At 41.6% G+C, this 5,171-nt stretch overlaps 1 non-coding gene across 1 annotated transcript; it reads left to right on the top strand.

Annotated features, from left to right (window-relative positions):
- Positions 1–4,588: 4,588 nt before the first annotated feature.
- On the top strand, positions 4,589–4,696 carry LOC148571999 (small nucleolar RNA R71). Its single transcript, XR_015908510.1, has one exon. It is a non-coding gene; the product is annotated as a small nucleolar RNA R71 (small nucleolar RNA).
- Positions 4,697–5,171: the final 475 nt, after the last annotated feature.

Here is a 5,171-nt window from a genome sequence, read left to right as displayed (position 1 = left end):
GGTCGTAGCCCTAAGCACTTTGTTTTCTAGTATTACCACCGGATACATAAATGCCACAGACACATAACTGGGTGAACCTTTTCAGATTGTGACTCAGCTTTGCTAGAGTCCCCAATTAGAGGTGTCCAGGGTTCTTAAGCACACTCTTCTTTTTGCTTTGGACCTCGACTTTAACCGCTCAGTCTCAAGTTTTTGCTTGACACCTTCACGCCACAAGCACATGGTTAGGGACAGCTTGGTTTAGCCGCTTAGGCCAGGATTTTATTCCTTTAGGCCCTCCTATCCACTGATGCTCAAAGCCTTGGATCCTTTTTATTATCCTTGCCTTTTGGTTTTAAGGGCTATTGGCTTTTTGCTCTTGCCTTTTGGTTTAAAGAGCTTTTGGCTTTTTCTGCTTGCTTTTTTTTTCTTTCTTTTATATTTTTTTCGCATTTTTTTTCTTTTTTTTTCTGCAAGCTTTTGTATTCACTGCTTTTTCTTACTTTAAGAATCAATTTTATGATTTTTTAGATTATCAAATAACATGTCTCCTTTTTCATCATTCTTTCAAGAGCCAACATATTTAACATTCATAAACAACAATTTCAAAAGACATATGCACTGTTCAAGCATTCATTCAGAAAACAAAAAGTATTGTCACCACATCAAAATAATTAAACTAGTTTCAAGGATGAATTCGAAACCATGTACTTCTTGTTCTTTTGTAATTAAAGCAGTTTTCATTTAAGAGAGGTGATGGATTCATATTCATAACTTTAAGGCATAGACACTTAGACACTAGTGATCATATAGTAAAGACACAAACATAAATAAAACATAAAGCTCAAAAATCGAAAAACAGTAAAATAAATAGACAAGGAGATTAAGGAGTGAGTCCACCTTAGTGAGGATGGCGTCTTCCTCTTCTTGAAGAACCAATGGTGCTTTTGAGCTCCTCTATGTCTCTTCCTTGCCTTTGTTGCTCCTCCCTCATAGCTCTTTGATCTTCTCTAATCTCATGGAGGATGATGGAGTGCTCTTGGTGCTCCACCCTTAGTTGTCCCATGTTGGAACTTAATTCTCCTAGGGAAGTGTTGATTTGCTCCCAATAGTTTTGTGGAGGAAAGTGCATCCCCTGAGGCATCTCAGGGATTTCATGGTGGGGAATTTCCTCATGCTCTTGATGAGGTCCATAATTTCTTGTTTGCTCCATCCTTTTCTTAGTGATGGGCTTGTCCTCTTCAATGAGGATGTCTCCCTCTATGTCAATTTCAGTCGAATTACAGAGGTGGCATATGAGGTGAGGAAAGGCTAACCTTGCCCAAGTGGAGGACTTGTCAGCCACCTTGTAAAGTTCTTGAGGTATAATCTCATGAACTTCCACCTCCTCTCCAAGCATGATACTATGGATCATGATGGCCCGGTCTATAGTAACTTCAGACCGGTTATTAGTAGGAATGATTGAGCGTTGAATGAACTCTAGCCATCCCCTAGCCACTGGTTTGAGGTCATGCCTTCTTAATTGAACCGGCTTACCTCTTGAGTCAATTTTCCATTGAGCTCCTTCCTCACATATGTCCATGAGGACTTGGTCCAACCTTTGATCAAAGTTAACCCTTCTTGTGTAGGGGCGTGCATTCTTTTTCATCATTGGCAAGTTGAACGCCAGCCTTACATTTTTCGGACTGAAGTCTAAGTATTTCCCCCGAACCATGGTAAGCCAATGCTTTGGATTTGGGTTCACACTTTGATCATGGTTCCTAGTGATCCATGCATTTGCATAGAACTCTTGAACCATTAGGATCCCGACTTGTTGAATGGGGTTGGTGAGAACTTCCCAACCTCTTCTTCGAATCTCATGTCGGATCTCCGGATACTCATTCTTTTTTAGCTTGAAAGGAACCTCAGGGATCACTTTCTTCTTGGCCACAACTTCATAGAATTGGTCTTGATGGACCTTTGAGATGAATCTCTCCATCTCCCATGAGTCAGAGGTGGAAGTAATTGCCTTCCCTTTCCTCTTTCTAGAGGTTTCTCTGGCCTTAGGTGCCATAAATGGTTATGGAAAAACAAAAAGCTACGCTTTTACCACACCAAACTTAAAATGTTTGCTCGTCCCCGAGCAAAAGAAGAAAGAAAGTAGTAGTAGAAGAAGAAGAATGGAGGAGATGGGGGAAGAAGATGTATTCGGCCAAGGAGAAGAAGAGAGGGTTGTGTTGTGTGAAAATGAAGAAGGAGTGAAGGGTTTATATAGGAGTGGGGGTGTAGGGTTCGGCCATTAGGGTTGGGTTTGGGAGGGAAATTAGTTTGAATTTTGAAGGTAGGTGTGGTTTATGGGGAAAAGAGGATGGATGTGAGTGGTGAAGAGGTGATGGGAAAGAGTGATTAAGGTGATTGGTGAAGGGTATTTGAGGAAGAGAGTTATGAAAAGGTGTAAAGAGGAGAGAAGAAAAAGTGGGGATCCTATGAGATCCACAGATCTTAAGGGGATCATGTGGGGTCCACAGATCAAGTGGGGTCAAGGACTTAACATCCCTGCTCCAATTAGGCGTGTAAAACGCCTTTGCTGTGCAATCCTGGCGTTTAACACCAGACTGCTACCTGTTTCTGGCGTTAAACACCCAAATGTAGCTTGTTTCTGGCGTTTAACGCCAGGCAGATACTTGTTTCTGGCGTTAAACGCCAGCTTGGTGCCTGTTTCTGGCGTTAGACGCCAGACAGATGCTTGTTTCTGGCGTTTAAATGCCAGACTGCTCTCCTCCAGGGTGTGCTATTTTCAATGCTATTTTTCATTCTATTTTTGATTGTTTAGTAGTTTTTGTGACTCCACATGATCATCAACCTAATAAAATACGAAATAACAAAAAGAAAATAAAATAGATAACATTGGGTTGCCTCCCAACAAGCGCTTCTTTAATGTCAATAGCTTGACAGTGAGCTCTCATGGAGCCTCACAGATAATCAGAGCAAGGTTGGAACCTCCTAACACCAAACTTAGAGTTTGAATATGGGGGTTCAACACCAAACTTAGAGTTTGACTGTGGGGGCTTTGGTTGACTCTACAGTAAGAGAAGCTTTTCATGCTTCCTCTTCATGGTTACAGAAGGAGATCCTTGAGTCTTAAACACAAGGTTATCCTCATTCAGTTGAAGAACCAATTCTCCTCTGTCCACATCAATCACAACTCATGTTGTGGCTAGGAAGGGTCTTCCAAGGATGATGGATTCATCCTCATCCTTCCCAGTGTCTAGGATTATGAAATCAGCAGGGATGTAAAGGCTTCAACCTTTACTAACACGTCCTCTACTTGTCCATAAGCCTATTTTCTTGAGTTGTCTGCCATCTCTATTGAGATTCTGGTAGCTTGCACCTCAAAGATCCCAAGTTTCTCCATTACAGAGAGTGGCATTAAGTTTATTCCTGACCCCAGGTCACACAGAGCCTTCTCAAAGGTCATGATGCTTATGGTACAGGGTATTAAGAATTTGCCAGGATCCTGTTTCTTTTGAGGTTATTTCTGCCTATCCAATGCATTCAGTTCATTGGTGAGCAAGGGAGGTTCATCTTCCCAAGTCTCATTACCAAATAATTTAGCATTCAGCTTCATGATTGCACCAAGGTACTTAACAACTTGCTCTTCAGTAATGTCTTCATCCTCTTCAGAGGAAGAATACTCATCAGAGCTCATGAAGGGTAGAAAGAGGTTCAATGGAATCTCTATGGTCTCCAGATGAGCCTCAGATTCCTTTGGTTTCTCAAAGGGGAACTCCTTATTGGTCACTGGACGTCCCAGGAGGTCTTCCTCACTAGGATTCACGTTCTCCTCTTCCCTTGTAGGTTCGGCCATGATGGTCAAATCAATGGCCTTGCACTCTCTCTTTGGATTCTCTTCTGTATTGCTTGGGAGAGTACTAGGAGGAGTTTCAGTGACTCTTTTACTCAGCTGGCCCACTTGTGCCTCCAAATTTCTAATGGAGGACCTTGTTTCATTCATGAAACTTACAGTGGCCTTAGATAGATCAGAGACTATGGTTGCTAAGCTGGATGGATTCTGCTCAGAATTCTCTGTCTGTTGCTGAGTGGATGATGGAAAAAGCTTGCTATTGCTAAACCTGTTTCTTCCACCATTATTAAAGCCTTGTTGAGGCTTTTGTTGATCCTTCCATGAGAAATTTGGATGATTTTTCCATGAGGGATTATAGGTGTTTCCATAGGGTTCACCCATTTAATTCACCTCTGCTATTGCAGGGTTTTCAGGATCATAAGCTTCTTCTTCAGAAGATGCCTCTTTAGTACTGTTGGATGATTCCTTCAATCCATTCAGACTCTGAGAGATCATATTGACTTGCTGAGTCAATATTTTATTCTGAGCCAATATGGCATTCAGAGTATCAATTTCAAGAACTCCATTCCTCTGAGGCGTCCCATTACTCACAGGATTCCTTTCAGAAGTGTACATGAACTGGTTATTTGCAACCATGTCAATGAGTTCTTGAGCTTCTGCAAGTGTTTTCTTTAGGTGAATGGATCCACCTGCAGAATGGTCCAATGACATCTTTGATAGTTCAGACAGACCATCATAGAATATATCCAGGATGGTCCATTCTGAAAGCATGTCAGAAGGACACTTTTTGGTCAGTTCCTTGTATCTCTCCCAAGCTTCATAGAGGGATTCACCTTCCTTCTGTCTGAAAGTTTGAACATCCACTCTAAGCTTGCTAAGCTTTTGAGGACGAAAGAACTTGGCTAAGAAAGCCGTGACCAGCTTATCCCAAGATTTCAGGCTGTCTTTAGGTTGAGAGTCCAACCATATTCTAGCTCTATCTCTTACAGCAAATGGAAAAAGCATAAGCCTGTAGACCTCGGGATCAACCCCATTGGTCTTAACAGTATCACAGATCTGCAAGAATTCAGTTAAGAACTGAAAAGGATCTTCTGATGGAAGTCCATAAAATTTGCAGTTCTGTTGCATCAGAGAAACTAATTGAGGTTTCAGCTCAAAATTGTTTGCTCCAATGGCAGGGATTGAGATGCTTCTTCCATGTAAATTGGAATTTGGTGCAGTAAAGTCACCAAGCATCTTCCTTGCGTTGTTATTATTTTCGGCCATGTCTCCTTCTTTTTCGAAATTTTCAGTCAGATTTTCTCCAAAGAGTTGTGCTTTAGCTTCCCTTAGCTTCCTCTTCAGAGTC

This window comes from Arachis ipaensis, chromosome B3 (assembly GCF_059453495.1).
Source record: "Arachis ipaensis isolate K30076 ecotype BB chromosome B3, ASM5945349v1, whole genome shotgun sequence".
NCBI lineage: Eukaryota > Viridiplantae > Streptophyta > Magnoliopsida > Fabales > Fabaceae > Arachis > Arachis ipaensis.
Note: the sequence above shows the minus strand (reverse complement) of the source record. Positions and strands in the feature narration are given on the sequence as shown.